Source organism: Scyliorhinus torazame, chromosome 1 (genome assembly GCF_047496885.1).
Source record: "Scyliorhinus torazame isolate Kashiwa2021f chromosome 1, sScyTor2.1, whole genome shotgun sequence".
Lineage (NCBI taxonomy): Eukaryota > Metazoa > Chordata > Chondrichthyes > Carcharhiniformes > Scyliorhinidae > Scyliorhinus > Scyliorhinus torazame.
The window spans coordinates 78,279,674-78,291,937 of record NC_092707.1 but is presented as its reverse complement, the minus strand read 5'-3'; positions in this window follow the sequence as shown (position 1 = coordinate 78,291,937).

Genomic DNA, 12,264 nt, shown 5'->3' with positions numbered 1-12,264 from the left:
CGGAGTGGAAGTTCAATGTGGGACTGCTGGCAGACCCACATTTTTGTATCAGGATGGGGAAGCTGATTGAAGATTATGTAAGGTTTAATAGGAATGGGGATGTTTCGCTGTCAGTGGTATGGGAAGTGTTGAAAGCGGTAGTGAGGGGCGAGATCATCTCGTTTAAGGCATAGGTGGACAGGGGGACAATGGAGGAGTGGCAGCAATTGATAGAGGAGATTTTGGAGGTATATGGAAGGTACGCAAAGGACCCAATGCCAGGTCTTCTGGGGAGGAGGACGGAGCTACTGTCCATGGGAAAGACGGTTCAGCAGCTAAGGTGGGCAAGGGGGGTTGTGTATGAGCATGGAGAGAAGGTCAGCCGCTTGTTGGTGGGCCAGCTCTGCTGGCAGGCGGTGGCATGAGAGATTGTTCAGGTCAGGGGTGGGATGGGAATGCTGGAGGTGGCACCAGAGCAGGTGAACTAGGCATTTGAAGTGTTCTACAGTTATGTAAGTGTAAATCAGAGCCGTCAGAGGGAGTATTGGGGGAGGTTGGAATGTCCCGAAGTTGGAAAGGAGGAGAGGGCAGGATTGGAGCAGCCAGTGGGGGTGGAGGAAGTGCAGGGAGCAATAGGGAGAATGCAGAAGGACAAGCCACTGGGGCCAGACTGTTTTCCGGTGGAATTCTATAAAAAGTTAGCCCTGTCGGGCTCCGCCATGGCCAGCGTGGAGAAGACACCCCCCTGTGACTGCGCAAGAGTACGCCGGCAGGTCTGCGCATCCGCTAACTCGTGCCGGCCCATCGGCGCCGGTTGGCACAGCGTGGCGCCGCCCTCGCCCCCGGAAGGGCAACTTCCAGTTGGCCCAACGCCGGAGTGGTTTGCGTCATTTGTTTACACTGGTGTCGGGCCAACGGGGGATTTGGGAGAATCCCGCCCCAGGTATTTGGGAGTGCAGGTGGCCCAGGATTGGGCACGGCCTCGTAAATTGAATTTTACAAGTCTGGTTAAGGCGGATCTACTGAGGTGGGATAGTCTTCCCCTGTCGTTGGCAGACCGGGTGCAGGCCGTGAAGATGAATATTTTGTCGTAACTTTTATTTCTATTTCAGTGCCTGCCAGTGTTTTTGCCAAAATCGCTTTTTAAGGGTGTGTTGGTTTCATTGTTTGTCTTGGCACGTAAGGTGGCTAGGATTAGGGAAGATGGTACTTCAGAGGGGCTGCAGTCGGGGGGTTGGGCTTTCCGAACTTGTATTGTTACTGAGCAGTGAATGCGGAGAAGGTGCAGGGTTGGAATAAGGAGACGGAGGCTTTGTGGGTGAGGATGGAGGTAGATTCTTATAGTGGGTTAGGGTTGCGGGCGCTGGCAATGGCAGAGCTCCCGTTTGTCTCAAGGAGGTATTCGGGGAGTCCTGTGGTGCATGCCACGCTGAAAATATGGAGGCAATTTCGGCAGCACTTTAAGTTATCGGTGGGCCCAAGATTGATGCCGATCTGAGGGAATCATGGGTTTGAGCCCCGAAGGTGGATGCGAGGTTTCGGGCATGTGAGGAAAGAGGGATGAAGGAGATGAAGGACTTGTTTTTGGATGGGCGGTTCACAAGTTTGGAGGGGTTGGGGACGAACTCTGAGTTCCCACGTAGGGTGGGTTTTAGGTACATGCAGGTGCAGGACTTAGCGAAAAAGATCTTTCCGCCCTTTCTGGTAGCACCTTCCTCCTCGTTGCTGGAGGAGGTGTTCTCGGTAATGGGGTTTGAGGCTGGGGTCATCTCAGCGATTTATGGGAGGATTTTGGGAGAAGATGTGGGGCGGGATTCTCCAGTCGCCGAGTGCAGAATCACGTTCACCGATCGGCCGGAGATTCCGTTTCCAACGAAATCGGGGGCGGCACCGCTTTCACGATGCTCCGCCCCTCCAAAACAGTGTACTCCAAGAGTAAGCCGCACGCCATGTTGGCGGCCTCAGGATGTTACCTGAGGCCCACGCCCCAATGCTCCACCCCCGACCAGCTGAGTTCCCGCCAGCGTGGGTCTCTCATGGTCTTACCTGTCGGGAACTCGGCGTGGCGGCTGCGGACTCAGTCCAGCCACAGTCGGGGGGAGAGCTGATCCGCGGACAATGGGGACTTTGGCAGGCGCTGGGGGCACAGTTGGGAGGGCGGTCCAGGGCTCGCGAGCCGGCCAAAGCACTATTTTGCTGGCCGGGTCCACTCGCGGCGGGTGCCATGTTGCATAGTGCGGCCACTGCTGGCCGCCGCCGTGCGCATGCGCGGCCAAGGACCCGGCAATTCTCCAGGCCGTATCAGCAGCTACAGCACCCAGGCAAACGGAGGATCGGTGGCCATTTTACGCCAAGTTTTCAGTCGTAAAAGGCCACCGTTCCCACGCCGGCGTCAGGACGTAACCTGAGAATCGGAGAATCCATCCCAAGGTGTTTCTGGAGGGGGTCAAAGCCAAGTAGGAGGAGGAGCTGGGGGTGGCTCTGGAGGAGGGATTGTGGTGCAAGGTGCTGCGGAGGGTGAATGCCTCAATCTCGTGTGCGAGGCTGGGGTTGATACAGCTAAAGGTGGTATACAGGGCGCACCTGACGAAGCTGAGGATGAGCCGGCTGTTTGAGGGGTAGAAGATATTTGTGAGCAGTGTGGGTGGAGCCCAGCTAATCACATACACATGTTCTGGTCCTGCCCAAAGTTGGAGAAATTTTAGAGATCGTTCTTCATCGCCATCTCAGCGGTCTTGCATGTGGACTTGGAGCTGGTCCCCTGGGGCCACATTCGGAGTGTCAGACCTGCCGGAGTTGCAGGCAGGAATGGGGGCAGATGTCTTAGCCTTCACCTCGCTGATCGCTCGCAGGCGGGTTCTGTTGGGGTGGAGGTTAGCTTCTCCCCTTGTGTCTCGGTGTGGCTGGGGGATCTAATGGAGTTCCTGCATTTAGAGAAAGTGAAGTTTGTCCTAAGAGGGGCAAATGAGAGGTTCCACAAGGAATGGGCTTTGTTTATTCTGCATTTTGGGGAGCTAGTTACTGTCAACTGTTGGGGAGTGGGGATGTTGATGGGGCGGACTGGGGGGAACAAGGTTGGGGTTTTGTGCTAGGTTTATTTTATGTTGTGTTGTATTGCTTTGTAAATGTTAAAATGTTAAAAACTTGAATAGAAATACTTTAAAAAATACTTTGAAATATTCTGGAAAGTTTCTTCATCATAAGGCGAGATCTCAGATTTGGCAACAGGGACCTCTGTCAAGTCTCCAATTATCTAAGCTGATAGCTCGGTAGCCTTGACTACTTCTGTTTTGTCTCTAACTTGCTTCAGACCGAGAAATGTTCTGTGCTGTGCAGTGTGTTCACATTTTCAAGCTAAGGCCTGTCTTCAAGGGCAAGTCTCATTTTTGCTCTTCAGTTTGTAGTTCTATATTAAGAAATATATTTTTAAATAAAAGCTTTCAGCAATCTTAAAAGCAAATCTTATGATGGTCATTTAGTTTAAGATAAACACCATTCAAGATATCAAAGTGGAATGTTTTATATTTAAGTGCTTAATAAAAATACAGCGAGGACATTCATCCTCATTGTGCAAAAGATCAATACCAATCCAACGAAGGCAGGATTTTATAAACAGGCTTTTCGCTCTATTTGTATTGGGAAGATTGCTTTATTTCAGGGAAGGAGAGAGAAAAATGCACTATGCTAAGGTAATGAGAATATCCTATAAAACCTTAAAGGAATGATCCCCCATCAGAGGCAACAACTGATGAGAGAAAAAGTCTTGATGTATTCACAAATTTACCCACACTCTATTTGGGAAGATATGCAGTGGATGGGTGTTGTCTATGGTAGCTTAATGACAATGAAACTGAGGGATGTTTTGGCAATCCTGGCTTTATGAAACTATCAGGGTCAAGTGTATGACTGTTATCATCGAATACTATAAAGTCAACCCATGATCCTCAATAATAATCGTTATTATTGTCACAAGTAGGTTTGCATTAACACTGCAATGAAGTTACTGTGAAAATCCCCTAGTCGCCACTCTCCGGCGCCTGTTCAGATACACTAAGGGAGAATTCAGAGTGTCCAAGTCATCTAACAAGCATGTCTTTCGGAACTTGGGGGAGGAAACATGAGCACCCGGAGGAAACAGACGCAGACACGGGGAAAATGTGCAGACTCCGCCCAGACAGTGACCCAAGCCAGGAATCGAACCCAGGTCCCTGGCTCTTTGCAGCAACAGTGCTAACGACTGTGTTACCGTGCTGCCCTATTCCAGTAATACATGCATTATTCCTTATGTGTGAGCTTTACACGCAGCCTTGTCAGGGTCCAGCTTCCCTCTTGTAATAATTCCAGAAGGCACAGAGTGAAAGGACAAACTTATTTATTTTAAACTGAAAATAAAACCACTACTGTGACACACAAAACAAATGTCGCAGCCCAGGACTATCGGAAACTGCCAGTCCAGGTCTGGGAGATATATTTAAAGGTCCCGCTAATGAGCCACCGCTGGGGGGCCTCTGTCCACTCACCCACCGGAACTCATATTCTACAAAGCCCATGGGGAGATCAATCAGCGATCCCCTATGGACCTTGTGAGGATTATCGCATCAAGACAGAATCATCCCCCTCATTCCCGTGGTGATGCGACCTCTCTTGCCACTTGGCACAAGATCTCAGGTCGGAGGCAGGTGGAGCCGGATCAGGAGGTGTGAAGTAGACTAGGGATTGTCGCTTCCTTGTTAAGCCTGAAGGGCCACAGACAGAAATCCGTCTTCAGTGCTAACGTCCGGCGAAGGATCAATCTCCTTTGTCTTCATTTTGGACTCCGAATCTTCATTGTGGGGGGGAACGATTCTTAGGCCCCCCCATAGGCTGAGTCCTCCGGCCAAACGGGCATCAAGGATGTTGTCTCCACTGAAGGCGTCTCCGCTAGAGTGGGTTCCCTGCTTCTCAGGTGGCCCAGGTGTTTTTTTCATGGCCTTCCCCTGGACTTTGACTTTGTAAGAAACCAGAACAGTCTTTTCCAGTACAATTCCTGGGATCTATTGGGAGTCACCTCCAAAGTTCCGCACATAGATGGCATCTCCTGTTCTGAAGGCCCTTTGGGTCTTCTGATGTCCTAGTTCCATTTTTGGATCTCCTGCTTTGACTCCACCTTGCTCCCCCCAAGTTGGGAAACACTGGCACGATTCACATCGTCGTGTGTGGCATGGTTCTGTAATCAAAGAGGAACCAGGCCAATTTTGTACCCAGAGAACCAGCAGGCTATTTCCTCATTCCGATTTTCAATGTTTGAACTGCCCATTCGGCCAGGCCAACGTTCGGATGTGTTTAATGCCATTCAACTTCACGAACATCTGAAATTCTTCACTGTAAAGAGGGTACCATTATCAGATACAAGAACCTCTGGTATGCCGTGGGTACAGAAACTTTGCCGATGTTATTCTATGGTTGCATGATAAGCCGTGGAGGACATATGATGTTCTTCTATCCATTTTGAATGGGTGTCGACCACAATAAGGAACATTGATCCCAAGAGTTGTCCAGCGAAGTCCTTGTGCACCTATACCCATGGTCCTCCTGGCCATTCCCATGGGTGCAAAGAGGTCGAAGGTGGGAGCTTCTGGTTCTCCTGGCACAAGGAGCACTGCTTCACCAGGTTCTCGATTTCTGTATCGAACCCAGGCCAACAGTGTAGCTCCTTGCAAAAATTGTCATCTTGGATAACCCGTGATGTCCATTGCGTAATTCCATCAGGATTGGACGGAGATCTGGGTGGTGGACGACTATTCAGTCTCCCCACACTGAACTCTTCTACACTCAACTCTTATCATTTATTGAGGAAGGGCTCCATGTCTCATCCGTGGGGTGTCCTCTGATTCAGCCACTGAGGGTCATATGGTGTAATTTTGCCAGTGTGGGGTCCTTCTGGGTCCACGCTTGAATCTGCTACGCGGGTACTGGCAAGATATCCAGGAGGTTCAAGGTCATGTTGACTTCTTCCAATGCCGGCAGAGCAGGAGGCGAGTCAGGGCATCTGCGTTGGCGATGTGTGTTCCTGGGCAGTGGTCAGGAGAGTATTGGTGGGCCCCTAACAATAATGCCCAATGTTGGATCCAGGCAGAGGTGATAGGGGGAAATCGCTAAATTCTCTTTGAAAGGCCCAGCAGGGGTTTATGGTCTGTTACAATTGTGATATATAGGTAAAATTTCTTTGCCTCAAAAATAACAGCCAATCCTTCTTTTTCGATATGAGAATAGAGTCTTTCCGCATCTGCCAAGATTCTGGATGCATATGCTATAGGTCTCTATGTGCCATTGTCCCATCAATGGGAAAAGACTGTCCCTACTCCATATGGAGAGGCATCACATGTTAATTTCAGTTCTCTCTTGGGTATGCAATAAGCCAGGATATTTGATGATAGTAACTGCTGCTTCACCTTCGCAAAGACTTCATCCTGCCATGCCAGTCATGACCACGTCTGGTGTTACTTTAACAGTGTGTGCAGGGGTGACAATAAAGCGGCCAGGTTTGGGATAAATTTCCCACAGTAGTTTACAAGACCTAGGAAAGATTTTAATTTTGTCGTATTTTGCAGGGTCAGTGCCTCTTTGATGGCCTGAATTTTGGCTTGACCTGAACTGCCACCTTAGGTAGCCCTTGACGAATGTTCACCATCACGCATTGAAAAATGATGCAGATGCTGGCGTTGGACTGGGGTGGGCACAGTAAGAAGTCTTACAACACCAGATTAAAGTCCAACAGGTTTATTTGGAATCACTAGCTTTCGGAGCACTGCTCCTTCCTCAGGTGAATGAAAAGGTGGATTACAGAAACACTTACATAGACAAAGTCAATGATGCAAGATGATACTTTGAATGCGAGTCTTTGCAGGTAATTAAGTCTTTACAGGTCCAGATGGAGCAACTGGAGAGAAGGATAATCACAGGTTAAAGAGGTGTGAATTGTCTCACGGCAGGACAGTTGGTAGGATTTCAGAGCCATGCCAGATGGCGGGGGGTGACTGTAATGTGACATGAATCAAAGGTCCCGGTTGAGGCCGTAATCATGTGTGCGGAACTTGGCCATCAGTTTCTGCTTGCCGATTCTGCGTTGTCGCGCGTCCTGAAGGCCGCCTTGGAGAACGCTTACCTGAAGATCAGAGGCTGAATGCCCTTGACTGCTGAAGTGTTCCCTGACTGGAAGGGAACATTCCTGCCTGGCGATTGTCGCGCTATGTCCGTTCATCAGTTGTCGTAGCATCTGCATGGTCTCACCAATGTATTACGCCTCAGAACATCCTTTCCTGCAGAAAAATGGTGCATGCCAATGAGAATCCGAAGGGCAGGCGTATATATTCATTGAAAACCTTCTAGGTGTTAATGTCACATGTTTCCTAGATGATTCGTCTAATTCTAGCTGGAAGTAGGCATGGCTCATATCTAGTTTGGTGAAGGTTTGACACCCAGCCAGTTTGGCATATAGATCTTCTATGTGTGGCATGGGGTACCAATCTATAAGTGAGACTTTATTAATCATTAGTTTATAGTCCCCACAAAGGCTTGTCGGGCTTGAGGCTGGGGACTACTAGCACTGCCCATTCTGCAAACTGCACTGGTCATATTATCCCAAGGCCCCCTAACTGCTCGAGTTCAGACTCTACTTTGGTAAGTAAATTGTATGGGACTGGTCATGCCCTGAAATATTTGGATGGGGAATCATGGTCCACATAAATCTTTGCCCTTGCTCCGTTTATTCTACCAAGGCCTTCCTGGAATACCTCAGGGTATTTGCCAATGACTTTGTACAGTCCACCGGTTACTAGTTGAAAAATTTGTGTCCAGTCCAGATGGATCCTCTGTAGCAAGTCTCGGCCCAAGAGGACTAGGGAGGGTCCTCTTTTGTATCGTGACATTATTGACCCCACGCTCAAGCCAGTCACATAGCATTTCAGTCAGGGATGGGCTAAACTCATTATTCGGTCAGCTTCCTTAATCTAGCCAGGAATTCTGTCATGGAATCCCAGCCGTGTTGAATCAGTAACGCTGAAGGATTACGGACGGCTTTGCGTCGTAGTTGTTCTTTTCTAGATCCACATGTTTGTTGAATGTTTTGGTGTCGGGGTGGCAGGATAAGTTGTGTCAGTGAGTTGTGGGGTACTGCAGGGATCTGTGCTAGGTCCCCAACTGTTCACATTATATATTAATGATTTGAACGAGGGAACTAAATGTAGTATTTCCAATTTTGCAGATGATACAAGGTTGGGTGGGAGGTGAAATGTGAGGAGGATGCAGAGGTTCTTCAGCAGGATTTGGACAGGCTGATTGAGTGGGCATATGCATGGCAGATGCAGTATAATGTAGATAAATGTGAGGTTATCCACGTTGGCAGCAAATTTGAATGGGTGTAAATTGAGAGAGGTGGATACTCAGCGATACCTTGGTGTCCTTGTACATCAGTCGCTGAAAGTAAGCGCTCAGGTACCACAGGCAGTAAAGAAGGCAAATAGTATGTTGGCCTTCAAAGCGAAAGGATTTGAGTATGGGAATAGGGATGTTTTACTGCAATTGTATAGGGCATTGGTGAGGCCACACCTGGAGTATTGCATGCACTTTTGGTGTTGTTATCTGGGGAAGGATGTTCTTGCTATGGAGGGAGTGCAGCAAAGATTTACCAGACTGATTCCTGGGTTGGCGGGACTGTCGTATGAGGAGACACTAAATTGGTTAGGGTTATGTTGATTGGAGTTTACATTGAGGGGGGTCTCATCGAAACTTACAAAATTCTAACAGGATTAGACAGGGTAGGTTCAGAAAGAATGCCCCCGATGGTGGGGGATTCAAGAACTAGGGGTCGTAGTTTGAGGATAAGGAGTAAACCTTTTAGGACTGAGGTGAGGAGAAATTTCTTCACCCAGAGAGTGGTGAATCTGTGGAATTTGCTCCACAGAAAGTATTTGAGGCAAAAACATTGTGTAATTTCAATAAGGAATTAGACATAGCTCTTGGAGCAAAAGGGATCAAGGGATATGGGGAAGGTGGGATCAGGGTATTGAACTCGACGATCAGCCATGGTCATAATGAATGGCGGAGCAGGCTCGAGGGGCCGAATGGCCTCATCCTGCTTCTATTTTCTATGTAAGTTTTTTAATAATGCTGATAGTCGGGGATCTGCGTGCTGTCAAAAGGATTACATATGTTACCATCCACTTCTACCCTGTTGGGGCAGAATGTGTAACGTATGCATCTGGCGTACTGGGACCAGTCCTCCACGTCTGCATCATAAGGTTCGAGCTTCCCAAACAAACGCATTTCTGGGTTTTTCTTTTTGCTTTGTTTTTTTACTGGAGTTGTCGTCGGGAAATTTTGAAAAGGCTGCTCAGAATCCTGGGCGAGATTCTCCGACCACCCGCCGGGTCGGAGAATCACCGGGGGCTGGCGTGAATCCCGCCCCCGCCGGTTGCCGAATTCTCCACCACCGGATATTTGGGGGGGGCGGGAATCGCCGCGCGCCGGTTGGCGGGCCCCCCCCCGCGATTTTCCGGCCCGGATGGGCCGAAGTCCCGCCGCTAAAATGCCTGTCCCGCCGGCGTAGATTAAACCACCTACCTTACCGGCGGGACAGGCGGCGCGGGGGGGCTCTGGGGTCCTGGGGTGGGCGTGGGGCGATCTGGCCCCGGGGGGTGCCCCCACGGTGGCCTGGTCCGCGATCGGGGCCCACCGATCCGCGGGCGGGCCTGTGCCGTGGGGGCACTCTATCCCTTCCGCCTCCGCCACGGTCTCCACCATGGCGGAGGCGGAAGAGACTCTCTCCACTGCGCATGTGCGGGAAACTGTCAGCGGCCGCTGACGCTCCCACGCATGCGCCCCCCGGAGATGTCATTTCCGCGCCAGCTGGCGGGGCACCAAAGGCCGTTTCCGCCAGCTGGCGGGGCGGAAATTCCTCCGGCGCCGGCTTAGCCCCTTAAGGTTGGGGCTCGGCCCCCAAAGATGTGGAGCATTCCGCACCTTTGGGGCGGCGCGATGCCCGACTGATTTGCGCCGTTTTGGGCGCCAGTCGGCGGACATCGCGCCGTTTCCGGAGAATTTCGCCCCTGTGCTTGATCCTCATCGCTAATGTAATAATTCCAGGAGGCACGGAGTGAAAGGCCAAACTGGTTTATTTGAAACTGAAAATAATTTGTATTTGAATTTGATTTATTATTGTCACATGTATTAGTATTAATTCAGTGAAAAGTATTGTTTCTTGCATGCTGTACAAACAATGCATACTGTACATAGGGAAGAAAGGAGAGGCTTCAGAATATAATGCTACAGTTATAGCAAGGTGTCGAGAAAAGATCAACTTAATACGAGGTAGGTCCATTCAAAAGTCTGATGGCAGTAGGGAAGAGTCGGTTGGTACGTGACCTCAACTTTTGTATCTTTTTCCTGACGGAAGAAGGTGGAAGAGAGTATGTCTGGGGTGCGTGGGGTCCTTAATTATGCTGGCTGCCTTTCTGAGGCAGCGGGAATTATAGATAGAGTCAACGGATGGGGGGCTGGTTTGCGTGATGGACTGGGCTACATTCACGACCTTTTGTAGTTTCCTGCGGTCTTGGGCAGAGCAGGCTCCATACCAAGCTGTGATACAACCAGAAAGAATGCTTTCTATGGTGCATCTGTAGAAGTTGGTGAGGGTTGTAGCTGACATGCCAAATTTCCTTAGTCTTCTGAGAAAGTAGAGTCGTTGGTGGGCTTTCTTAACTATAGTGTCGGCATGGGGGGACCAGGACAGGCTGTTGGTGATCTGTACACCTAAAAACTTGAAGCTCTCGACCCTTTCTACTTCGTTCCCATTGATGTAGACAGGGGCATGTTCTCCACTACGTTTCCTAAAGTCGATGCCAATCTCCTTCATTTTGTTGACATTGAGGGAGAGATTATTGTCGTCGCACCAGTTCACCAGATTCTCTATCTCATTCCTGTACTCTGTCTCGTCATTGTTTGAAATCCGACCCACTACGGTGGTGTTATCAGCAAATTTGAAAATCGGGTTGGAGGGGAATTTGGCCACACAGTCATAGGTGTATAAGGAGTTTGTAGGAAGGCCACTACCATGGCACACAAAACAAACATCCCAGCCCAGGATTATCAGAAACTCTCAGTCCGGATCTGGGAGCTACGTTTAAAGGTCCCGCAAACGAGCCCAGCTGGGTGGGCTTCCACCTGTTCCACCTGCTCACTGCAGGAACTTGTATTCTACAAAGCCCACGGGTAGATCAATCAGCGACCCCCTCATGAGGGTTATCACACCTCCCCTCAGTCTTCCCTCTGCCTTCCATTGTTCATCATCTTCATCCACCAGCTCATCTACCTGCCATGTTTGTCCTTGGCCAAGTGTATCTCCTTCCTTGCACAGCCCTCCCATTCACATTTTCCCTTCATGTCTAACCATCCCCCACTTCCTCCTTGCACAGCCCTCCTCCCACATTGCCTCCCTTGTCTTCATCTACCCACTCCCACCCGCCACCCTCACCTCACAACCCACCCCCATTCAAACTTTGGACCTTTGCTCCAGTGGCCATATGAGTCTCACAGCACAGTGTTATTCAGATAGACACTGATGTGTGACACCAGGGGGAAGGGGACTCCTGCACTCCCCAACCCCAATTCTGAACCGAGACGGTGACACAGGAGGGTCCACGGGTCCAACAGCATGGTGCTGTCCATTAAGATCAGCTTAGCATAAAAATGGGGGGCAGAAACCCTCTTGGGGTTGGCACAGTGGTACAGTGATTAGCACTGCTGCCTCACAGCATCAGGGACCCGGGTTCGATTCCGACCTTGGGTGACTCTATGTGGAGTTCTCCTGTCTGCGTGGGTTTCCTCCGGTTGCTCCAGTTTCCTCCCACAATACAAAAATGTGCGGTTATGTGGATTTGCTATCCTAAATTGCCCCTGAGGGTGGGATTACAGGAATAGGGTGGGGAATTGGGCCAAGTAGGATGGTCTTTCAAAGGGTCGGTGCAGACTCAATGGACTGAATGGTCTCCTTCTGCACTATTGGGATTCTATGATTCTATTTGAATACTGGCAGAGTATTGGAGAGCACATCAGGAGCAGTGCAGCACTGTGGCAAGTAGGCTTTGCATGTTGCACTCACCTCGAAGTGTCTGGCGAACTGAAGACCATGCCATTCAGGTATTGGATCAAACATCTTGCATGCCGCAAGATTGGAAGCCCTGACAGGATTCCAGATGAACATTTTGATGAACATTCCTGAGGTGCAAATGCCATTCATGCCACCTGCCA